At 38.3% G+C, this 27543-nt stretch overlaps 1 protein-coding gene across 11 annotated transcripts in view; it reads right to left on the reverse strand.

The window, feature by feature from the left end:
• The window catches only part of LOC135224319 (uncharacterized), a 1756683-nt gene extending 1734608 nt beyond the window's left edge, over positions 1–22075 (reverse strand). For 6 of the 11 annotated variants that reach the window (XM_064263193.1, XM_064263195.1, XM_064263194.1 and 3 more), the window contains exon 1: positions 21963–22075. The gene's annotated coding sequence lies outside the window, so the exon portion shown is untranslated. The remainder of the gene's footprint in view (positions 1–21962) is intronic. The other 5 variants (XM_064263197.1, XM_064263196.1, XM_064263203.1 and 2 more) reach the window with 3 other exon arrangements.
• Positions 22076–27543: the final 5468 nt, after the last annotated feature.

Genomic DNA, 27543 nt, shown 5'->3' on the forward strand with positions numbered 1-27543 from the left:
TTTGATGAACGACAATGGGTCACACTGAAACACGAGACCCCAAAAAAGGATGTATGTCTCTAACCGGATTCCTGATGAATCAACAATGAATTTTACCTGATTTCACCTGCTTGGAAAAGAAAACATTCCTTATTATCTTTGACGATCCAAGCTACTGACGTGGGTCACTATAGGAACTCCAGATATCAATATGGTAGGAGTAGGTCATTAGGAACTCCAGATATCAATATGGTAGGAGTAGGTCATTAGGAACTCCAGACATCAATATAAGCAAAAACGATTGTTAAAAAGCTTCAACACGCCCATCGCTGATCAAACTAGAGGGTAACCTTTCAACACTTGTCATTTTGCTCTTCCATCAGGGATTTCTACTGTCGGCTGAAATCACAACGGTGATGAATGCCGCCAAACTGATCCACAACTCGATGACTGATATCCTATAAAACGGAAGAGTCCAACTGTGTATTATAAAGCTGCTATATCAAAAACTGAGGAAACATAAGAAATTCTTCGTCAAAAGCTCATTTCCGAACTATGAAGGATATAATAAACCTTCAATTCACACAGTTATGAAACAGTTCTTCGTCTCCTCTACACATTATTTACTCTGTAAGAAAACATTTATTCTCAAATATACTCGAGTCTGTTTCCTCATTGGACGATTCGGTTACTTGCTCGACTATCGATCTCAGGGTTCGGGTTCGATTACCCCCTGCTCTGCCAACGAGAAATCAGAGGAATTTATTTCTGGCGATAAAAATTCATTTCTCGATGTGGTTCGGATCACACAATAAGCTGTAGGTCCCGTTGCTAAGTAACCAATTGGTTCCTAGGCACGTAAAAAATATCAAAGTCTTCGTTGGCCAGCCTTAAGCGAGCTGTCAATCAGCTCAGTGGTCTGGTTAAAATAAGATATAATTAACTTTTAACTCGAGTCTTTGAACATGAGGTTTCCTAGTTGAAACGTGCACACACCACACCAACCACCGAACACTCGTCAGAATTAAAAGCAACCTGGGAGGAGTGATTCGAAGATCGAGCCATCAACCCCTCTCTCTTATATCCCCTAGAACTCACTGTGACCCATTATCAGCCTCATCGCGGGCCCCCAAATTCTAATAATCGCCCCCCGCAACGACCTGACGATCTTCGGCATCGCTGCCTTATCTCTGTCATGACCGATCCAATTAACACTTCTGCCAAAGGTAAAGCCTCGCTGGAAACAACGGTTTATATCCGCCTATTCCTGAAAGGATCATCTCGGGATCTCGGCCTCGGCTTTGGCTGGGAAGGCTGAATGATCCAGATGTTTGCTTGTTTGTTTGTTTTTGTGTTGTTTTTACGTTGCATGGAACCAATGGTTATTCAGCAACGGGACACCAACGGCTTTACGTGACTTCCGAACCACGTCGAGAGTGAACCTCTATCACATCTACACATCTCTAACCCCCTCAGTGGAATGCCCGAGGATCGAACTCACGGCCACCGAGGTGACAAGCAAAGGCCATACCAACCACGCCATTGAGGCGCTGCGATCATAGGATTGAACAGGCCGGGGGAAACCCCGAACGCGTATCTGGCGGAATCCCGTCGGTCAGCCAGTGACAAATTGCACCCAAAGTTGGGACGCGATCGGGACAAGTTCATCCTACGCTGCAGTTAAAAGTTGCCGATAAAAAGAATGCGATACCCGATGCCATATTTTCAGAACATGGGCGCTGTTGCACACGTTCGATGAATCTGCTACCTCGATAAAAGAATATAGACAAAGCATAAGAAAACAAATGCTATATCCTTAATGCACATTCTTCAGCATATTCCAGATAAATATTGTAGCTTAACGTTTATATATTACATTCCTCTCTTCTGAAGTATGAGTAATTCATTCTACATTGTCAAGCGTTAGTCTTTTTACGATATGTTGTTATTTATTTATATGTACAGGTATGCGTAGAAATCTCTCTCCGTCCCTCTCTTAAAAACACAAGCATTATTCACAAATCAATATTGAAATACAGAACAGTCAATCCATTTGTTGTCTGCACAGATATATGCCCAACATATATGCATACAAGGATCTCTCTCTCTCTCACTGCTGTGAATCCATGAAATGCCTCGTACATCACGTGTTCCCTTGGAGATCAAAGACAAGCCCCAAGATCTAAAGAGCACATCCAACAAGAAAGCTGGCTATTCATCGTGACGTTGAGAACATCAAATTGCTATTTTTCCTCTCCGGTCTACAATAAGAGGTCGTGCTCCCTGACAAGTATTCTACCTCATGATAATGACTTCTGCTATAATTACTGTTAATTAGACTTCCTTAGCATACGAATATGTATGAAAGCTAACAACCTAAAACAGGTAAAGGGACCATATTCCAGAATCCACCGACATGAGAAGTCAAAAGTCCAGATTCCACTGATATGAGGAATCAAAAGCCCAGATTCCACTGATATGAGGAATCAAAAGACCAGACTCCACAGGACATGAGGAATCAAAAGCCCAGATTCCACTGATATGAGGAATCAAAAGCCCAGATTCCACTGATATGAGGAATCAAAAGCCCAGATTCCTCTGATATGAGGAATCAAAAGCCCAGATTCCACTGATATGAGGAATCAAAAGCCCAGATTCCTCTGATATGAGGAATCAAAAGCCCAGATTCCTCTGATATGAGGAATCAAAAGCCCAGATTCCTCTGATATGAGGAATCAAAAGCCCAGATTCCACTGATATGAGGAATCAAAAGCCCAGATTCCACTGATGTGAGGAATCAAAAGGCCACATTCCACTGATAGAGGAATCAAAAGGCCCAAGATTCCCACTGATGTGAGGAATCAAAAGCCCTTGATTCCTCTGATAGTTGAGGAATCAAAAAGCCCAGACTCCACTTGATATTGAGGAATCAAAGCCCTGATTCCTCTGATATGAGGAATCAAAAGCCCAGATTCCACTGATATGAGGAATCAAAAGCCCTGATTCCTCTGATATGAGGAATCAAAAGCCCTGATTCCTCTGATATGAGGAATCAAAAGCCCTGATTCCACTGATATGAGGAATCAAAAGCCCTTGCAATTCCTTCTGATATTGAGGAATCAAAAAGCCCTGATTTCCTCTGATATGAGGAATTCAAAAAGCCAGATTCCACTGATATGAGAATCAAAATCCCAGACTCCACAGATAGAGGAAATCAAAAGCCCAGGACTCCACTGATATGAGGAATCAAAAGCCCAGACTCCACTGATATGAGGAATCAAAAGCCCAGACTCCACTGATATGAGGAATCAAAAGCCCAGATTCCTCTGATATGAGGAATCAAAAGCCCAGATTCCACTGATATGAGGAATCAAAAGCCCTGATTCCTCTGATATGAGGAATCAAAAGCCCAGATTCCACTGATATGAGGAATCAAAAGACCAGACTCCACTGATATGAGGAATCAAAAGCCCTGATTCCTCTGATATGAGGAATCAAAAGCCCTGATTCCTCTGATATGAGGAATCAAAAGCCCTGATTCCTCTGATATGAGGAATCAAAAGCCCAGATTCCACTGATATGAGGAATCAAAAGACCAGACTCCACTGATATGAGGAATCAAAAGCCCTGATTCCTCTGATATGAGGAATCAAAAGCCCTGATTCCTCTGATATGAGGAATCAAAAGCCCAGATTCCACTGATATGAGGAATCAAAAGCCCAGACTCCACGGATATGAGGAATCAAATGCCAGGCCCAGTTCCCCAGGATATAGGAATCAAAAGCCCTGATTCCTCTGATATGAGGCATCAAAAGCCCACATTCCACTGATATGAGGAATCAAAAGCCCAGACTCCACGGATATGAGGAATCAAAGGCCCAGATTCCACGGATATGAGGAATCAAAAGCCCTGATTCCTCTGATATGAGGCATCAAAAGCCCACATTCCACTGATATGAGGAATCAAAAGCCCAGACTCCACGGATATGAGGAATCAAAGGCCCAGATTCCACGGATATGAGGAATCAAAAGCCCAGACTCCACGGACATGAGGAATCAAAAGCCCAGACTCCACTGATATGAGGAATCAAAAGCCCACATTCCACTGATATGAGGAATCAAAAGCCCAGATTCCACGGATATGAGAAGGCAAAAGCCCAGATTCTATTGATATGAGGAATCAAAAGCCCAGACTCCACTGATATGAGGAATCAAAAGCCCTGATTCCACTGACATGAGGAATCAAAATCCCAGACTCCACTGACACGAGGAATCAAAATCCCAGACTCCACGGACATGAGGAATCAAAAGCCCAGACTCCACGGACATGAGGAATCAAAAGCCCAGACTCCACGGACATGAGGAATCAAAAGCCCAGACTCCACTGATATGAGGAATCAAAAGCCCACATTCCACTGATAGGAATCAAAAGGCCACATTCAAATGACATGAGAAATTAAAGTACTCAATTCCACTGACACGAGATCTCAAAAGCTCAGATTCCTCGCCACTGTGAAAACTGGCTTCCAAAACACGCGTCAGCAGGGTCGTCTTGCATGAAAAAGTTGACAGAAACTTGGACAGCCAGGGAATTTGAAAAGCTGGCGAGAGTAACTACACGACTTACGTTGTCAGGTAAGTATGAAGATGTCCCCCATTGCAACTGCGAACACGGATGCAATAACATGTAAAAATTGCGCCGGAGGAATAATAAAGTTTTCTGTACATCGTATAACCAAGGCTACCGAAAATATATCTATCTTTCGGTGGTCTCGGTAAAATGCCGCATGAGCCGTAGCCCATGAAACTTATACCACGACCCGGTTGTGCCATGGCCAGACGCAAAATTATTATTAATTTTAAACTTAAATCAAATAAAAACTATTAATGCTAGAGGGCTGTAATTTGGTATGTTTGATGACTGGAGGGTGGATGATCAACATATCAATTTGTAGCCCTCTAGCCTCAGTAGTTTTTAAGATCTGAGCGCGGACCGAAAAATGCAGAAAGAAAAGTGTGGACGGACAGACAAAACCGGCAAAATAATTTTATTTTAAGAAAACTAAAAACTAATTTTAGGATTTTTTTATTTTAATGATTCTTCAAGGGACAAGCGAAGTTTTTTTTTTTCGAAAAAAAGGACCGGTAAAGCTAACATAAACAAGCGATTGACTGATGATTCACTCAAGTCCTAATGTCGCAGCTACAAAGATCAGTAATACCGAAACTAAACAAGTTTCAACCTACAAGCAAAGTGAGTCAACGGACTTCTGAAATATATATGTAAACTGCCACTTTAAACGTATCAGTTTTATTCATTCATAAAAACATTAAGGAGGGCAAAGAAAGCCACATCCCTGAAGGAAAAAGGGTGCAAACGGTTGATCCTCTGATTTGCGATTTGCCCTATGTGGGATTTGCAAAGCCCGAGGCGTACTACGAGTACGAAGAAATGAGATACCCAATGATGTTAATCCTGGGGACCGTGACCACAGTAGTAGTAGTAGTGATAGAGATTTGACTACCTTTGCAACTTGTCTCTGTTACCAAGGTAATAATTAGAACGGCAAAAGAAGTGTTTTAATGGTACATCTCACCAACCCTTGAACCTGGATAAAAATGAAGACTTGACATTAGATTAATTTCCTTTTGTAAATAAAACAAAAATAAACTGAAATTTGCAACAAACCTCAGCAGTCTGTGACAAGCTCCAACGAGCTAAATGGAAGCCTGGAAGCCAACATAATAAGACAAAATACGTAGAAGTGAAGAACGATTACCCAGAGTCCCGTAATCACGGTTCAATTATCCTGATGAAAATATTACAAAATGAAGAAGAAGAAGAAGATTCCACTCCTCCCTGAGAGTTACTGCTCGACGGACTCCTTCCTACATGGACACGACAAACGCTCGTCCATTCGCCCCTCCCTTCTGTGTAAAAACCTTCCCCATAAATGGGACATCGAGGGCACGCACACATCCATGATCATGCTCTGAGAGAGAGAGAGAGAGAGAGAGAGAGAGAGAGAGAGAGAGAGAGAGAGAGAGCACGTAAATACAGTACGAGTGTTCATCCAGATGGGAAAACTATAAACAGTTCTGTATTCATGCAGTGATTTTTCTTTTTCTCCATCCATCTCTTCTTCTTCTTCTTCTTCTGAGAGAGAGAGAGAGAGAGAGAGAGAGAGAGAGAGAGAGAGAGAGAGAGAAAACAGTCCAGATGATTATATGGTTGAAGGGGTCTTTATAGTGGATCCCCAGCGTGGAGATTCTTTAAACTTTTTCCTTTCTTTTGTCATAACATCAAGTCGCCGTGTCATTACCAAAGCTCTACGACCTAAGACGGCCACACGTTCGCGTCACCCTTCTCTCTTCATTGACACATGACAGCTTCTTAAACACATACACATTATATATATATATATATAATATATATATATATATATATATATATATATATATATATATATATATATCCGAACACCTCCTTTCTCTGAGTATTAACAAAGAGTGACTATAATCCACTGGCTTTGCATACCACAGAAAAAAAAATAGATACTTTCTGGTTTCGCTTTCCCTGGCACCTGAAATCTTCACTTCTTGGTTTCATTTCTACCGGCACTTACGATTATTTAAAAGTGGTCAAGTGCCGTAGTTTTTCCTACATCCCTCTAAATCTCTCCTGGCTGGATACGCATATCAATTCCAGTCCCACTGGGCCCAGTTCTTCCTCCCAGCCAGAGAACCCACGCATTGCTAATTCTGGTCATTACATCTATGGGCGAGACAACTGAGAAATTGCAGATGCTGTCGGCACGTATGCCCCTTGAATACCCAATGGGCAGGGCAAGGGACTGGAAACCTCATCCAGGTATGAGAAGAATAGAAACGGGAGAATGGCATCCTCTAGTCTTGAATCGACACTTCTGAGGATAAATACGTTTAGTTTGCGTATGTATGTATGCATATACATTTATATAATCCCCGAACAACTCCTTTCTCTGAGTATATGACTGATGAAATGTTAAAGACACAGCATTTTGGCTCTTGTGAGGTAAAATCTCTCGAGTGATTTTCTTCCATCGAGATGAGGTTGTGAAACAAGAATGGAAGAGATGTCAGCTATTTTCATCAGCGTGAAGATCATGGTCAGAGTCAAAATCAAGACGTCACGATACTCAGGGTCATCGGAAGAGGGAGGTTAAATTGGTGGAATGTGCATGCCAAATATGAGGTGTGTGTGTGTCCTTGGCTAAAAAGCTGCGTTCAAAAACATGAGAGGAGCTGGAAGCCGTAATTTCAATTTTCAGCAATGTTTACAAAACAAGTACTATTACATGTACACTGATGTTCACTTGAATGTACACACACACACACACACACACACACACACACACACACACACACACACACATATATATATATATATATATATATATATATATATATATATATATATATATATATAATATATATATATTGTACCCGAAAATGTGTTAAAATAACACGAAAGCGCTTGGTACTCCTTTTATTTTTTCCTGTGGATTTCGCTAACAATATATATATATATATATATATATATATATATATATATATATAATATATATATATAGTATATATGCCTCGGTGAACGTAGAGAAAGAAAGTGAAACTTTCTCGACACGATAACACTGGTGCTTGAAGTGAAGTGAATATCAAATATAAGCCATAAAAACGTCTTGAAAACATAATCCTCGAATGTTATTCTAAAAATGTGCTTCCATAAAAATTTCACAGTTCAGGTGCTTTCCGAAAATGAAGAAACGGTCAGTGCCTGAAGCAATTCTACGATATGTAAGTCATCCTCTCTCTCTCTCTCTCTCTCTCTCTCTCTCTCTCTCTCTCTCTCTCTCTCTCTCTTCTCTCCTCTCTCTCTCCTTTCAGAGCTACGAAGTTGTTACTTCACCGTCGCTAAAATACACAAGGGTATCCCTGTATCAAATATAAAGTCTGTTCCATCGAAGTTTACAAACAATAAAATAAAAAAAATGAAAACTATAGTCTTAAAGTGATAAAAAAAAAACATACCAAGCATTAACACGAACTAAGATCAAAACAAGCTGTCACAAAGAGAGAGAGAGAGAGAGAGAGAGAGAGAGAGAGAGAATACAGTTACATCACTGTATAATCTCAAATAAACAAGATAATATTCTTACAAAGTTTTATTGTAAGGACTCTCAATTTTACAAGATACCACTGAATGTCAAATTGACAATGTTACCCTTAACGCTAAAATATACAAGACTATACAGTATCGATCTCAGATCTCCCTGGTTATTATGAAATCCAATCTCAACCCCATAAGAATATAAATGCATTTACTTTAAATGTACAACTGTAATATCTTCCATGGCAGTATTCAGCCTCAAATCTATAGATGTATTTGCCCTTAAATCTACAAAATGAATACTCTATGTTCCTTAGTATCTACCCTGAAATCTACAAATATCACCAGGAATGTGCCGCATCTAACTACAAAAGCCTTCTGATGTTCAATATGAAAATTTAATGTTTTCTGTCCTTGTTTAGGAAACTCATCAAGGATTCTAACAACAATTTTAGCAGTAAACCCTTTGAGAAACATAACAGCTCTCTCTCGCGCAAAACTGCCACTTTATCCTATGCCATTTCCCCTTGGCATCGGGGATGTGCCAAAGGATCTCATCTAGCACTTGGCGCCAGACCTCACCAGCCACAGAGACGCCAGGGACTCCACTATACTGTCCCCGGTCTCTCTCTCTCTCTCTCTCTCTCTCTCGTCTCTGCGTGTGTTGGTGTATTGCGTCTAATCACGTAGGATTCGGACGTATACTATAAAATATCGATTAGACTTGAAGAAATTCTTGAAAACTCATTTCGGTGAATGTTATCTGCTCTCGGGTCTCACTGTGACCCAACGCCGTTTCATGTTTCCCCATCAATGAAACACTTCACAAACTCAGGAAAGCACATTCACATGGCATGTAACACTATCTCGTCCTTTAAGAATCCTGGCGAATTCACGCGGCCTCCTCCATCGATTAAACCGACGACTTCTCTGGTCATGCAAACATGGATAGTTACGTAATTCACCGGCGACAAATCGATCCCACACACACACACACACTTTCAATTACAATACACACACATGCAACCCACAGCAGATTACCTGAATTCACATAATCATCATCATCAGCCTACCAATGTATCAGTCTATGGTCACATCATCTTCATTCTTCATCAGCTAACCAATTAACCAGTCGGCAGCTCCATAAAGATCATTTTTTTCTACGGTCACATTATCTTCAATCTTCGTCCGTCTACCTATCGAGCAGTCTGCAGCCCCCAAAAGGTTAATAAATTTACTGTTCACATTATTTTCAATCATCAGCCTACCAATCAACCAGATCCCTAAGATTAACACATTTTTTCTAAGGTCACATCATCTTCAATCATCATCAGCCTACCAATCAACCAATCGCAGCTCCCCTAAGATTAACGATTCCATCATTACATCATCAGCCAACCAATTAAAAATATTCCATTTTCCCAATCTTCAACCCAGATCCAATGACACTGCCATTCTTACGTAAACATTAAAAACCAAACGTTCAGAACAATACGCTTTACCAATCCGCACCAACAACAGGAAAAATCTAAGAATTTTCATCACCGTGTAATAATCAATCCGCACCAACAGAAAAAAAGCTCAAAATTTCCATCACCGCGCAATAATTTCAGAGACAAAATCGATGGATACCTTTCGTCAAAATGCACGCACAGGTAACCCGTCTCAGATTAAACACAAACTGCCACAATCAGCACCCTCCCACACAACAGAAACTCCTTTCCAGAAAATACAGGAACATCAACATAAACTAAAAACTTTCTCGCTAGGTGCACCAACAAATTGCATCTGCAATATGGTCTCAAAAGGGGAGAGGTATAATTAGTAGTACTATGACCATCTTCCTCAAGTCATCCGCTGAGATAATGGTCAACTCTTTCGTGCGACATAGACTTTTACTTACTCTGTCACCCTTAAAAGCATGCCGGAAACTATTACAAACTATAAAGTGGCAACACTTCTTTCATGGTCACCGACGCATAAAATCAGGGGAAAATCTATCATTCAAGTACTAAACGGTACAGATCCCTAAATAAGCAATTATAGTAGCTTATACGTAACGTAACAAAGGAACAGCCATAATTCAGGCCAAAAGTTGGCAAAAATGATCACTGTAACTACGATTGTTCACATAACATAATGAAGTACGGATGACACCTCGACTTGGTTGTTGGGAATCCTGATCAACACTTAGACTGATCAACAAGAACCTTTCTGCTAGCATTCTGCCCGCTTAAACTTAACAACCTACCATGCACTATTTCAAACAAACATGTAAACTAGCTGTTGTACGTCATGGACGGAGAGAGGTTAACTGGAATTTCATAATATTATTTTTCCTTTATTCTTTACACCGATTCTTCGCGGAAGTCGATAATGAAAATAGCGTTAATAGGTATTTGGCAGTTGTCTTCACAAAATTGTAAACACGCTCCACTACCACGTAGACATATCTTCTTACCTTTAAACCTAAGGAAAAGATTACTTCTTAAAGAGTTTGTTGGCTTGCGTTAACACACTTTTATAGGCTAAATATAAGAAGGGAAAAAATCACTGCTACCAATCAAGAAGGTTCACGTTTCTCCCTGCGTCTCTTTCAAAACGAAAAAAGAAAAGGACGGCATAGGTTACACGAAATTATCCCACTTACCCCCTAATTAAGTGCAATTCAAACAGCAAGGCAAACTTCATTTGCCAATTACCGTAATTGGGGTTCCTCTGCAAAATTCGGAGAAATGACACTACACTCAGAAGTAAATCTCCTGCTAAGACATGAAGGATTCCCCTAATTTATCCAGAGGCCGATGGCAAGGCAACCGAAGTGATTTCATTTAACCCATAATCAGGAAGATCTATGGCAAACCATTAGTCTCGACTTTATATACTAGTTAATCGAAGGCAAAGAAAACAAGTGCAGCCTAATGTAATTAATTATTCATTTCATCTACACAACCTCAAACTTTTAGCCCCCAAACTAGCGCGAGCGCGCGCACACACACACACACACACGCACGCACGCACAACAATACATGATACCTCTAAGCATGTCTAATTAAATGTTTAGGCTAACATTTACCCAAAGACCAACAACAAGTACAGCACAGAAAAGCTTAAGAGAACGCACACACACTAAGTCTAGGAAAGTAAGAAGGACGAAGTCTTGGGACACCGGTGAGGTAGATGAATCGATCCTCCCTGGAAGGGTCTATGCACACACCCACAACCCAATGCCGACCTACAAAGCCAAGAAGGAAGGTCCTTTCCGGTTTCAGATACAAGGCCGGGCTCCTCTCACCTCGTGTTTTATCAGGCGTGTTCTCCTTCATCTACATGTCAGTTGAATGAATCATAATTAACACACACACACACACACATATATATATATAGTGCATGTGGAGAGAGAAAACCTATTGTGTTGAGTAGCAATGACGTCACACTACCCTGCACAGTACCAGAGGACTATCATTCTCTTCAAGTAAAATGCTACGCTTGTTGATGCTCGCCTCTTCAAGAAAGATTGTACATAGATACTTTACAACGAAGTACACTTGTGCCATGGTTTACTTATTGATTTATTCGTTAATTTTATCTACACTGCAGCACTGAAAATCAATTAGCCTACAATTAACATTAAGCCTTACGACTCCCAAAATCAAACCTAAAGTTAATGGGTACCAGCATTGACAACAGTCAACACCACATTCATCTTTAAAGTTGATAATTAATGACACTTTTGTTTTACTCTTTTCTGTCATTAAAAGCCTTATAACTGTATTTACATCACGCACGTATACTCTCTGTTAAAAGTAAATATGATCTCTAAAGTCTAGCTGGCAAAGTTAATGGTTATTGAATGAGTTTATCGATAGTGAAATGATTGCCCTCCATGACCTACGCCGTCAATATTTTTTATGCCTAAAAAATACAGTACACTGATCGAAACAATAATGACTAAGAGATCGAAACTCAATATTTAGGATTGTAACCTATCTTCTTCACAGTCCATATTCTCAAACATGCTTTCCTCCTTCTGAATGATAAGATCAACAAAATGAAAAGCTCCACAATTTCCTTCTATGAACAAGAAGACACCTTAGAATATCCAAGTACCTCTTCTTCAGTGTTCACTGAAGAGTGAATGGTGAAAAATGATCAAGTATAAAATCATGGATTGGGTCAAAATGAATCCAAAATCTTTGTAACCATGTAAACTGAATGGTCTCCACAAAACATATATCATCTGAATGCAAAATATGCCTTCCATCATATCCATCTCGCTCATTAAGACTTCTAACTCATAAGTGACAACATTCAAGTAGTATAGGTGAAAGAATCTCTTATTAACATATTTGTTTCCTTCCAAAGTCAAATAACTGGAAAACATGCAGACCAAATAATTTTTGAAAGTGAAACACAAGAAACTTATAATACTACAAATCCACTCACCAGTGGGACTGAATTATTGTGACATGCTTTTACACTTATATGATTGTATTTTTGCGTCTGTGAAGAGACAGAGACCTAGAGTTAACCCCTTTTCCCCACCTGTCAAAGGTAAGGTCAGGACTACTTCGTGGGTTGCACGGGTTTATGACTTCTGTGAATTTTGAACCAATAAATCAGTTGTAACCTGACCTGAACTTTCGCTTGTACCTCGCTCACAACCTATTCGTCCCAGGTCAAAACTTTCACTGTTAATTGGAATCAAACATTCTTGGCAATGCCAATCAGATGAAACCAGTTAATTCCATATAATTATTCTATGCAAGTTCCTGTGTATGCTGATACTATCTACTGTGAGGAAATTTATAAAGTGAACATGTTGGTACCAAAGGATACATTCCTTGTTACACCAATACTAATTTGTGATCAATCAAAAATATATCCCGGGATATTGCTGCAATCTATTAACAACCACTGGCTGGATAAGTCCGATGATAACGCATGTCAGTAAAACTGTAGTAGAATTGATTCATCTGCCTTTTCTGACATGCAAATGAATGAGCTAGTCATGGAAACACTGTTCTGGACATTAGTAAAATATGTTTCTTACCCAACCTAAAACAAAAATGTCCTGAACACTACTGTACTTGTAGCATACAAGTAGCATACACTAGCTCTTGCAGCACAGACACTAAAGGCACTTAAGCTATATATGTTCCATACTAGAATTGAGCTTTTGGAAAATGAAAAACAGCATATCTTTTAGTATGTACTAAAAATGGTCTAATCTATGATTACCATTTTTCAAAGAAAAGGAAACCACCGCTGAACAACCTAAATGCTTGTAAGAGTTTTTGCAAAAACTTAATGAGAAGGTTGAGTAGTGACAAAGGCATGACAGAATTCAGGCCTGATCTGTCTTGTTCTCCTCAAACAATGTTGAGAAAGATCAAACATGAAGTTCAGAAAAAAGGCTCAAATTCATGCTGTTATTTCTGCAGGTAGGAATGTCATACATGAAGACTGCATTCCCTGGCAAGTGCCTTGTAACCTATAAATCAAGAACTAATTATATTTCCTGATACTGTAGACAGATCTTTGCATAGGCTACAATTGGCTTGAAGCATACGATTGGCCTAAACCCTGAGGCTAATGTCATCTGTAGTTAAGTTTTCCATTTTGAAAGTGTTTGAAAATATAAAACAATCTCCAACTTTACAGAGCCTGAGATAAGAAACTATTATCCAGTTTAACTGGAATGGAAAGTCAAGGTGCACGCCTGGTCATTTTACATAACAAACCATGACTGATAAAGATAATGACTAACAGGAATGCTTCAAAAGTCAACTTACTCTCAAACAGGGTCTAGTGTAGAAATGACAGGAATAAAAGTAAAAGTAAATAGCCTAGCATATCACTGGAAACCAGAAATGCGATGGGCTTGTTTTTGATGAACAGCCTAATATTCACAGCGATGGGGCTTGTTTTTGATGAACAGCTAATATCACAGCCAACTCCTGGTAGGACTTGCTGCAAAAACACTGTCAGTACGGCAAACTTGGTCACATGTGTAGCTTATTTTAAAGTTATGAAAGCTGTAAATTCTGATAAAACAGAAATAGAACATTATAAAATATCAACTTTATACATAATAAAGGAAAAACTCATGGTGAACATATTTGTTCAAATATAAATATGCCAAAAATCAATTTTCATAACACAATACATAAACAAGAGCACTAACATATCACAGCTCCCACATAATACCCATTCTATACACGTTACTTTAAAAACTTCATTAGAACTATACTAGCCTTACAGCAATGTGGACATGACCATGAACAGCACTAGTATGATACCTAAAGCTAGCAGACAACAAGAACTGCTTAATAAGTCTTGACAACATGGGTAAATTATTGTTTCATGGAGGATTGTCTCTTAATTATGAACTGTCAGAGAAAAGTTCTAAAATGTAAAGGAAATACCTAACAGAGAAATGTAGCAGAAAAGATGAGAATGGCAACTGCATTTGCTTTAACACCAGCTTACCTATCCAACTAACCTAACCTTCCAAAGTGAACTGTATTATCCTGCCCTAAATTATCTATTCAGTGGTTCAATTTACTTTAATCCAGAACATGTAACACTCTGTGGGGTATTTCAAACCTATTTTAAGGATTTTAGTGATTTCTCTCTATGGAAATCATGGTATAATGTAAACAACCTCTTCACAGTCATAGCTGTTGTAATGCCAGAACATGGAAATATGCAGTATATTAACATGTTGCATTACAACTGAAAGTTAACAAGCATTTCAAATGTATCCAGCAAAGTTGTGAGAACCCTTATGGGAATAAAACTGTTGTGTATTTTTTTCAGTGAAATGACAATGTAATAACACCAGCATTTATTACACATGTCTACCTGCCTGAGAAAAAGAAAGGTAACATTGCCTATGCATTCTCAGTGCGCACTAGCAGCGATTCAAACAAAATCTTAACTGTTATTGTCACAATGGGGATTCTGCTACACTGCAATGGGCAAGTCCAGCAGGAAATGAAGCACACCATCAAATAATTAAGATTACCTAGCTGAGATGATGAGCACATTAACAAATTAAATCTACAATTCCTGGTTATAAAATGTCAGCTGTTCTTTTATAACATCCATATATCAATGAACATTCAACTTAAGGGGTAAAATAGTCAAATGTACTATTCATCATCACTATTTGCATTTTGGCTGACTTACCTATTATCAATGTTTGCCAAACACTCAAAGAGTCTACTGGAAGTGCTGATCAATAAACATATGGTACAGGTTTCCATGTACTATGCCCTGCAATTTAAACTCATACCCACACCTTTATGTTTCATGCCCAGGCTTCTTTGTATTATGGCCTGATCTTTGTGTACAATGACTTGATCTTGAGCACAAGCACTGAACTGTTTGTGCTATGGCTCAATTCCAAGTATTGTATGGTTTTTCTGCCCCATCACCTGGTTCGTATGTTCCATAGGCCTGACGTAATGTATCAATCCTTGATTGTACAATATATACCAGGTTCCTAGGCTATTTGTGCCATGGCCTGGCCTTTAATGTACCATAGTGTGGACTTTATGTACCATGTCCAGGATGTGTACCATAGCCTGGCTTCTATGTACCATTTTTTGGCCTTTACCATGTTGACTTCTGTACCACATCATGGACTTTACATACCATGCCTAGGACTGCATGTAACATTCATGCCATAGCTTTTATTTACCATGGCACAGACATGACTTAACATGTCATGGATTTCATTTTGCCATGAACTTAACATGTCATGGATTTCATTTGCATGGGACTGCATGCACCATGGCCTGGCCTTAAGGTCACACCCTGGACTGTATGTACCATGTTCTTGCTTCAACATACCATGTCCTGGCTTCTATTTAACACGACTTTGACTGTACTATAGTAACTGTTGCAATTTATGCTATTCCTTCTTTCCAAATGCCTTGGAGATGGCTACATCAAATGTGAGAAATGTCTGATAATAATAAGCATAATATAAAGATATACAAAAAAGTGAGACTGATCAAACAAAAGAACTCTGAGATTACCTAAGTAAGATGAATCCTCAGGGTAAAAAAGCCACCACACCAATCTGTTTTTTTTTATTGCAATAGAAAATGTTGATAATGTTTCCATAATTCTTTGATGTTCATTAATTACTCTCAATTTAAATTTGCTAATTACAATACTAAGGGCAAGAAAGGACAGAACTCAGCTGATATGTACTGGAGCTACGAATAACAAAGGCATAAATATCAGAGACCAGGTAACAGTACTTCTTAATTATCAAAGACTGCTATGATTAATTTAGGGTCTATAGCAGGAAAAAGCTGCACTTACATAAATAATTAGTTATGTGAAATGTTAACTATACACCAGAAACATGAAACTTTTGTCAAAGGTTTCACTGAACAACCTCCAAATGCTTAGGTCAGTACAGCTTCTAACAGAACCTCATATCAGTGAATAAAATGAAATGACAATCCAACCACAACCTTCCTAAGGCCATAATGATTATATAATAGCTACAATCAGCATTTTGGAAGAGATTTCAAGATTATAGCTTAGCTGGCTAAAGTAAGATCACATACTCCAAAACCAATGAGGCTCCACAAGTCAAGTGTTTCCCCCTTCCATGTCTTCTATCAATAATGCAATTTTACTCATAATAGATACAGCAGCAAGAGGAGTGAACTTAAAAAGTCACATTTCTCATTCCGAAGAGCATAAGACAACCCTTGTCTTATGCTCTTGCCCAGAAAAGAAGAGGCACATACAGTTTTAGTGGATGACCCTCCTGAAGTAATACATGATTCCTCCAAGAAGTCATCACTAATATTTCAATACACAAGCATCTATATAAGGAAAGAATGATGCTGCATCTCTGCTGGCTATGCCCAGAACAGAAACTGCTAATGATCGCCTTCAATATCATTTCCCAGAATGTACAAATTATTGTTTCCTACAGAGTCTGTTTCCCTTCAGTGTGTAACTGGTCACATTCTTCAACTAGGCAACAGCCCAATGTACATCATTACCAAAGATTAAGGACCCATAACAAAAGAAAGCTAGGCTAAATGTTTATATGAAGTTGAATTAAGTCTTGGGGAGTGTACTGGAAGGGAGATAACTGCTTCACTAACACCTAAATCAATGAAGCACACTCAGCAATGGCACTTGCCAACCATAATTTATGCTGAAGATTATGCTGCATGTGTGGACTCATGAATAACATTTCATATAAATACTACTGTGGTTTCAAGAAAAGATGATATATAACTAATAATAATCTATCACTAAAACAACAGAATTCAAATTGAAAGTTGAAATTCTTCTTACATGATCACGAACAGACTAAACGTTTCTTGTCCGTCACCAAACCACTCAGTCCTTTGAAGATGAGGGAATGTCTAAATCAACACATTTTATCTCCTCAAAGAGAGGTCTTTTATTCAGTACTAAATTCCATGGGAAAATGAAAGGATTATCGCAACATTCAAAATCGACTTTGACAATCACAAACTCCCCTCAAATACTGCATAAGAGGTGAATGCTAACAAAAAGAAACAATCATCTGATGGCTTACATATTTTTGGTCACTGGTCACTGTGCCTGCTATGATACTGAAGACAGCCTCCTACCTAATCCTGTTAACATATGTCATACTATGGCTTGTTGCTCAAACTGCTTATCCCTATGTACCTATATCTATTGACCTAAAACCAAGTGTCGCATCTCTTATTAAGTGACATTTGTTTAGTGATACACGAGCCATACTTAATCCACTATTATCCTTAAGACAATACCCAGCCGTCATTCATCCAATGTACTCAACTGCTCCCACTGAACAATTTCCAGTTGTATAAGATTCATAAATCAATAAATATATAGTTGTTAATCCTAAACTGTTCCACAACCCAAATTTTCAACACTGACAAACCAATGTTGATCTTCATTTCTCCCATTCATCAGCTCCTCTGAAGAGGAGCAGAGAATGATAAGACAGCTTCAACTCAAAAGAAGTCCTTCAACTTTAGATAATCGCTAGCCAGAGGAAAATATTGACAATGGACTGATTTCATGATACTTTCTGTTGATGAAATTTTATTTTCATCCATCGTTTCAATAAAATACTCCCCAGCTCTAAGTTTTATTCAACATGAACACAGAACCCAGTTTGCACATAATCTCATACTACTATGCATTAAAAATAAGCCCACAGAACTTATAGTAGTGAAATGCAAAACTGAAGAAAACTCTCTTTTCTGCTGGGAAGCCTCAAATCATCACTAGCCTTCATCTTTACCCTGTCTTTTAATAACTGTGATAACCACATTGTGTCTCTAGATTCCAGGTTATATGCACTGATGAGTATCAGTCTGAAAGAATGTGGAAGAAGTTAACAACCACAATCCCATATACATGGACCTAAACATCATATTATTACCCTTTTACATATATCAGATTAAGAGAACCTCAGCCCTAAGAAATACGCTCCTTACAGTGAAAATATTCTCTGTTCCATGTAGTTATTTACTCTTCCCTGACAAGCAGACATGGCAGCAAAATTTAATGCTTTAATCTTCCTCCTGGAATCCCTTTTCCTATATATATGGATAGGATATGGGGTTTAAGCCAAAGACCAAGCATGGAACCTTTTCCCATATATGGTGCTCCCTGTAAATGAAAGAACTTAGACTGTTCTCATAATCCTCACCAACATCAAAACTATGTACGTACTGTAATTTGTTAAGGACGAAGACGAGGAAATTTTCAGGGTCTGTTGCCAAACCCCTCAGAGAAGTTTACCACCCTAGCCTCATGTTAGGTATACAATAGTTTATCATGAACAATCCTACAATAATATTTACCATCATTTACTACAGTTACCATTAGCTTTTTACAAAATCATAAATAAATATGAGCTAAAAATTTATTTCTCACATACATCATACAAAAAACACTTCTAATGTTACACAACCCTGCTATTTCTCCCTAAGAAAATCATGAAACTATTAAACCTCCTTTATTCTTCTGATACAACTTATCATCAGCATAATTTCAGACACTTATCAACACACCACCATGTAAATTGTAGTAGCATTATGCAAGAGAAGGAGTCAATCTGCATGGAATCATATTTCCATAACATCTTCATCTAAAACCAGTGCATTGTAGTTAAAATAATACACCAATCAGTCAAACTGAATCAGGTAAAGAAACAGAAGTTCACATACTACATAACCAAAGGTGTGTCAATCATTAACTCCAACACACAAACTATCAAGAGACCACGCCACTAATGAACATCAGTACTAACATAGTTTACTACAGCAAACAATGGTTATAACATCAGGAATGAGATATTTAAACCAACTACCTGAGCGAATGAGTAAAATGTAACTTCATTTGAACATACAGTAGACCCCGATGGGAATCAGAACCCCCTACGCGAATAGCTAAAATCCGCAAATAGTAGTTAAAAACCCTCTAAAAATGCGTAGAACTGCCTATTTTGATAGTTCAAACACAAAAAGACCCTCTAAAAATGCCAGTACATGAATTTTTAAGAATAGTTTTATCACAAAAAGTGTAGTCATGAAAATTATATGAAAATACAGTAATTTGTGAATACTTCTCAGTGAAAAATACTGCGAATGGATGAATTTTCCACGAATAATGGGTAGAAAAATCTGCAAATAGCAGGGGTCGACTGTACATATTCTGTGTAGATAATATATCGGCCTCATATATCGTCCTCATTACCAGGTTTGATAACCAGATGCTAATGCATTAAAATATCAGAATTACTATACTGCAAAAAGTTTTAATAAGTAAAGGTATATTTCAGTTTAATAACACTGGTCATCATTTAATCCCTCAATTTTTTGGTGGACCTATAGTATTACGCCACAGGGCTTATTACCTTGGAGATTGAGTTTTTCTATAGTATTTGGGTTGCTTATTAAGAATTTACCGTTATTTTTTATGGTCAATGGTCAACTGTAATTAATTTGTAATTAACCTCAGAACTTATATGATATTGAATGCTGGCCATCCTGGAATGCTATAAGCAGTGTTATAGGGGAACTTTTAGTAAAAAGTGGAGTTTCCTTCACCAGGGGATCCGGGGGCTCGACTAAGTAACACGGCCTACTAGGTTAGGTTAGTATAGCTCCTTTAATAATAGGTTTCCTTAACCAATCCCTTCTTGAACATATGGCTCCCATATGCCTTGCATATGCATGGAACCATTCCAGGGTGGCCATCATAATAATAACATGCCTGTTCTCTCTCCCTGTGTTTTACCGCACCCAAATCTCCCATACCCCACAAGGTCTCCAATAAAAATGAGGTTAATAATTGACCACAATAAACAGCACCACCTCCTTCATTAGCAACACTAAAAGTATAAGAAAACTCACATGGTAATAAGCTGTGCAGAGTTGTCTATAGTTTTACCAATTATTTTTTTACTGAATCTATTAATCAAATCGAAAACTAAATCTTACAAAGGTTTATGTGTGTTAATGAAACATACAGGATTACTTTAAGAATTGGGACCTCTCAGGTTATCAATCATAATATGTAATAGCTATAAAATAGTTGGTGTAATAAAAAAAATTGTAATAAACAATAGCTATATATAAAAAAAAATATAACAAGCTGGATATTATCCAAATTACATATGCGGCATATACAACCAGCAACAGAGGACAAGGAACACTGCAACTATTATGAAAAACTGGTTTCAAAGCCTTAACCTGATGACAAAGCGCAGCACACTACAACAAACAAAAAGCAAAAAAATTTATATAATATCAAACATGAGGCAAATATCAAAATTAGTGATCTAGTTATGTTAAGTGAAGTTCATCTGATGGGGCCGCAAGTTTGGGCAACCTCAAGTGATGTACCAACCAGAGCATGTACAAAAAGTACACAGACTGTCGATTATGATTCCAATCAAACGTGTACTAAAATTATAATAAACTTCCACTTAAATGTATACTGAAAATGTACATGGATGGTGTCCACTATGACTACCTTCAAGTAGGTACTGAAATTATAGCCTATACGTATAGACTATGAACAACTACAAGCGTCTTTGACAAACGCAACTTGCCCATTATTCCAGACTAGCAATTTAAATTAACTGGGAATCACCTCTAGGGACTAGACTAACTTAGCCTGGTTGGAAATCTTGATGAAATTGATAAATATACATTAACCACTATCTGGACTGCATAAATTAGCCACCATCTGGACACCATGACTATCTGTTATAAATTGTCTGGTTTCCCTCCAGCCTCAGGATAATGATTAAATCTTTCCATGTAGGCTTAAACAAACACGCCACCCAAAGGGCGATGGAAAAACTACAAAGTCTCTCGTGATGGTTAGGTTAATCAAATATTAATAACAATGGAATGACAAAAATATGTTACCTAAAGGAATTTAGGCTGGAAATCTTATTATAATCAAATAGGCTAATAGGCCAGAAGGTAGGGCAGGTAGCCTAAGCATTGATAGACCTACGAAGAAGAGGGTTAGGCTACCAGAACTAGGCCGAGCCAGAGTCTAAGCTAATCTCCCTGATTTCAGCGTCCCGTATGCTACATAGAATTTTACAACGAATTATTCCCAAATAAAACCCCCAGAAAGCGAGTTTTCAAACCGGATCACGTTGATCACGGGTCATGTCAAGTCAGGTCACGATAGAAGGAACCTCCCAAAATCGATCATGATGATTCGAGCGATCATATCCGGGTTAATTAGGCAAAATTCGATACATACAAGAGTCCAGGCCAAAACTCTAAGAATAGTATTCACAAACCTTTTTGAAGAAGGAGGTAACGAGAAAAATGGTGAAAAATTCACTTCACTGTCACTTCACTATTCTAAACGTAAACAAACAGCTGTCGAAACTGAAGTCAAAAGCTACCAACAGATGGCAGCACCATACACTGCAGACGAAAAAACAGATGACGACTTCGTAGCGCAAACTGTAACAGATGGTCGTTTCTTTCTTAACAATACGAAGATATTATTATTCTCTTTTTTTAATCATTTTGGCAGGTTGCCTAATACTAACCATACTATTACATTTACCATTCTCTACGAAATGAATGTATGTACCGTATTTCGGAAAGTTGAAAGTAGTTCAAGCATACCCATTCGGACATACCTATTTTGTTACTAAAAAAAGTTACTATTTGTATATATATATACTATATATATATATAAGTATATATACCTATATAATTAATTATATTATATATATATATAGTGAGAGAGAGAGAGAGAGAGAGAGAGAGGAGGAGAGAGGAGAGATGACGAGCGAAGATTCGACGAGCGAGAAGAGACGAGAGAGAGAGGAGCGAGAGAGAGAGAGAGAGAGAGAATTATTTAGAAAGTAGTCAAACAAAGAATACTCGTCTTGTAGAACTTCTGTGGTGTTGCGCTGACTTGTGGCGAGTTATCTAAACTCAATAAACATTATTTCTACATGATATGCTAGTATACAGATAATAGCAATAGGTAAAATGTTAAACATAAATGTAACATATGCCGTTTATTGTGACGAATCTTAAAGTATTTAAGAAAATTACACTACTAAATCAAATACATCAGAAGGTTAAGTGAAGTGAGTTTTCAGATATTTAATATATATGGGATACGTTTGAAAACAGCAGCAAAGATATGTGGCAAAGTAAATAATAACAATGATAATAAACAGAAGCAAAATAAAGTTTCAACAAGTAAAACATATTTATGACAGTTTCAGGTGTGTAAAACGCGTAGACTTTCACCACACCATCCAGCTGACTACTTTTACTATGGTTGCACACAATAAATATTTACTAGCAATTTGTTTATTTACATATTTAACAGACACTATAAAAACCACAGAAGTTATTTGGTTGTTGTTTTCTGTCTTCTGTCTGCTTCCTATAATAAAAAGAGACTTTCATTAATAGAAAGAGACTTGATTGATAGATTGATGGTTGTTGGCTTCGTCACTTGTCAAAGTAACTGACGCCAGTGAGAGACAAGACAACATTCATTGTTATACCCAAGGTATATAGAATGGCTCCTTATTCTATATACCTTGGTTACACCAAAATTCTAACTATTAAAGTATGAGTGCACCTCTTGTGCAGGAACTTACCACACTTAGCCATTACATACTTACATTATTTTAATCCTTTTCAAAAATATATCGATCCCCTTTAGTACCAATATATAGTGCGCCACTCACCGCTGTCATATCCTTGAATATGGAATGCAGTGCGGAAACCAAAAAAAATAATTTGAGGCTATTTTTCAGTTTTCTGAAAAGAAAACTATTGTGCCAGCTTTGTATGTCCGTCTGCACTTTTCTGTCCACCCTCAGATCTTAAGAACTACTGAGGCTAGAGGGCTGCAAATTGCTATGTTGATCATCCACCCTCAGATCTTAAGAACTACTGAGGCTAGAGGGCTGCAAATTGCTGTGTTGATCATTCACCCTCAGATCTTAAGAACTACTGAGGTTAGAGGGCTGCAAATTGTTATGTTGATCATCCACCCTCAGATCTTGAGAACTACTGAGGCTAGAGGGCTGCAAATTGTTATGTTGATCATCCACCCTCAGATCTTAAGAACTACTGAGGCTAGAGGGCTGCAAATTGTTATGTTGATTATCCACCCTCAGATCTTAAGAACTACCGAAGCTAGGGGGCTGGAAATTAGTATGTTGATCATCCACTCTCCAATCATCAAACATACCAAACTGCAGCCCTCTAGCCTCACTAGTTTTTATTTTTAAGATTAAAGTTAGCCATAATCGTGCATATGGCAACGATATTGGTCAGGCCGCCACCGGGCCGTGGTTGAAGTTTCATGGGCTGCGGCTCATACAGCATTATACCGAGACCACCGAATGATAGATCGATTATCGGTGGCCTTGATGATACGATGTACAGAAAACTCAATTGCGCCCAAGCAGCTTCATAGATAGATAGATTTACATAGATTTATGGCATTATGCCAAGCACTGGGGCAACTAAGGCCATTCAGAGCTGAAGCGAAAATTTACAGTAAAAAGTTTGGAAGGTTGTACAGGAGGAAAACCTCAAAGTAGTTGCACTAAGAACAAATTGTTAGGAGAGGGTGGACAGTAAGATGGAAGAAAGAGACTATGAATGAAGGTACAGTAAAAGAAATGAAAGTAGTTGCAGTTAGGGGGCCGAAGGGATGCTGCAAAGAACCTTAAGTAATGCCTACAGTGCACCGAATGAGGTGCACTGACGGCACTATATCCCCCCACGGGGGACCCAAGCAACTTCGACGCGTTTTTGACTTGTTTACTTTAGGGCAACTTTTAGGGTAAACATATTTAACACAAATTCAGACACAAAACATAAAAAAAACGAAAAACATTTCTTGATTCTTAATTAGGAGTCAACATCAAATCACGCAATGAAACAAATGGAACAAACCAATTAGGTCCTAAAAATGCAATATTCTTGGGCTAAATATTTAATTTGAATTATAAAAGAAATACAATAAGATTAATGTAATTTTACCGGATTGCCTTAACGGAACATATAAATACAAAATGATCCAATTAGTGAACAGTTGAATTATGTAACAAAAACACAAATAATAATCTATGTAAATCAGAGTTTGAAGTTTAATTCGCCATCTGACGTCCCTTTTAAAGTCGGATGGCTACAACATGCACGAAATCCAAAGTATGTTTGTTTGTTTGTTTGTACGGTGCTTTTACGTTGCATGGAACTAGTGGTTATTCAGCAACGGGACCAACGGCTTTACGTGACTTCCGAACCACGTCGAGAGTGAACTTCTATCACCAGAAATACACATCTCTGACCCCTCAATGGAATGGCCGAGAATCGAACTCGCGGCCACCGAGGCGGCAGGCCACGAAATCCAAAGTTTCGACAACCTTTTGATTTTAGAGTAACGAGGAGACCGTGTTCGAATCTCGAAACCGTCGACGAGGGACGAATGGGTGCGAATCCGTAAAAATCTATTGCGCCTCTGTAGACTTAAAAGTGAATCGTGGATCTAGTAGTCTGTCGACTGTTGTGGGTTGCACGTAGAGTGGGAAGAGAGAGATGAGAGACGAGTGTTCATTGCTCCGTCATAAACGTTCGCCATCAAAGCGAAAAGGCCTCGAGGAGGTAATCCTCATTCTCTTAGGATGAAACAATTCATAAGATATACATCAGACTCTCTCTCTCTCTCTCTCTCTCTCTCTCTCTCAATTCCTTTTTTTAGTACCTACTATGGCTTATATTAATTTGATTGCCAGAACACAGATAGAGAGAGAGAGAGAGAGAGAGAGAGAGAGAGAGAGAGAGAGAGAGAGAGAATGGAATGAAATACAGAGTTTACACCAAAGACCAGGCACTGGGGCCTATGAAGTCATTCCGCGCTGGAAAGGAATTTGAGAGTATAGGTAGGTTTGAAAGGTGTAACAGGAGGAGAACCTCAAAGCAGTTGCGTCATGAAGTCATTGTCAGGAGAGTGTGTGGATGGCAAGATGGAAGAAAGATAATAAGAATGGAGGGAGGTACAGTAAAAGGAATGAAAGAGGTTGCAGAAGCTAGGGGCCGAAGGGACGCTGCAAAAACCCTTTAGTAATGCCTATACAGTGCACCGTATAAAGTACACCGACGGCACTACGTCCCGAGAGAGAGAGAGAGAGAGAGAGAGAGAGAGAGAGAGAGAGGAGAGATGTATTAGTTTTGTTTTTCATCGCACGACGTAATCCAAGGGAAATCAGAATTTTGGATTAGAATGCAAGCTTACGAAGAAGAAATGTTCGTATCTCGGTCATTCAATCTGAATTTATGAGGATGAGAAACTAAAGCTTCTTTGCTGTTCAATGTTTCTTTCTTTCTTTCTTTCTTTCTTTCTTTCTTTCTTTCTTTCTTTCTTTCTTTCTTTTCCTTTCAGTTGGTCATATTCTTAGAATTTACATTCCTGGCACCGTTGTAATGCGTAGCTGCCGCAGTTATATTTGACTGATTAAGAACACTATAACAAGCCTATGGTATTCACACATGGGATGTGAATTCTTTAAAAAGTATTTTCTTAATCTTTCAAAAGATATCTGCTACGGTTATCTAAACCACATAGATCATTTAGGATAAAGGAAATTAAAAAAAAAATAAGCAGGTAAAGAGACAAGTTAAAAGTGGACTATAGTTAAAGATTACTCAAGAGATAAGAGTAGAATTAAAAGACTTGAATGACTTACCCTAGAAATGTGATGGTTTTAAGCAGTAAAAGGTCAGTGGGACGGAAACCGAAATTCTTTTTCTAGCCCAGGCCTGATTAAAGGAAAAGCGCGAACAAAGATGAAGCCTAAGACTTTCATCTGGAAGTAAGAAAGGTTGTAAGAGTCAAGAATAACGTAAGCAGATAGAGAATTCCAAAGCTTGCATTAAAACCAAATGACTGATCTGTAGCTTGATAGTAAAGGGAGCAAAGGCATAGTAAAAATGGGTACTGTGACATCGTGTTCTGATAGAATTATTCGAATGCTTTTTAGCTAAGGCGGGGACAAAATTCAAATTACTTAGTTTTGTTTTACAATGTTTAAATTTACTAAGTGCAAATCAACAAATAAAAGAAATTTATAGAACCATGCCTCTTTAAAGATTTTGAGATCAAAAGGCTGAAACCACATACATAGTATTTTAAAAAGTTCCCGAGACTGAGTCTAGAAAATATATATATATATATGAAAAATAGGACATTCCATCATGGAAATGGCCTTATACGTCAGCAGGCCGTCCCTCATCCGCTAATGAATGTAAAGAAACATCTAGTGTTAAAAAGGAATTATCCGGTAGATAGGTTATCAACCTCAGATGCACTTTCATTTTCACTCAGTTCGGTTTCCCAAACTTACAACACAATCATCGAACGTACAATACCCTTTATCAGCCGTCTTATTTTTTCGATGTTGTTGACGCGTTACCATCATTGTTATAGTTATTATTTATGCTCATTTACAACAACAAAACAAAATTATAAACAACACTGCCCCACCACGTACTGTTATGGATAACACCTCATGGCACTAGGCCCTAAACCCCTAAGGGCAATTTGACTCATCCCACACAAACTGCACCTGGACAGGTGTTACAGGTGTTCCTTCATGATGGTAGTGATACTGAGGTACAGGTGATATTGATTTTCCTCATTTCATATATTATCGGTCGAGCCTCTGATTTTTCTTCTTCATATCCCTATTTCGGTCAGATCAACTGAGATTTCAGTCATAACGAGCTCAGGGATAAGTGCAGACCGCCCCAAGTTCTTTTCCTTTTATAGCTTTCAACGACTAAATGACGCAGAACAGCGACGAAAACTAATGAAATTAAACGAATCGAAAA

The sequence above is a fragment of the Macrobrachium nipponense genome, chromosome 12, assembly GCF_015104395.2.
Source record: "Macrobrachium nipponense isolate FS-2020 chromosome 12, ASM1510439v2, whole genome shotgun sequence".
Lineage (NCBI taxonomy): Eukaryota > Metazoa > Arthropoda > Malacostraca > Decapoda > Palaemonidae > Macrobrachium > Macrobrachium nipponense.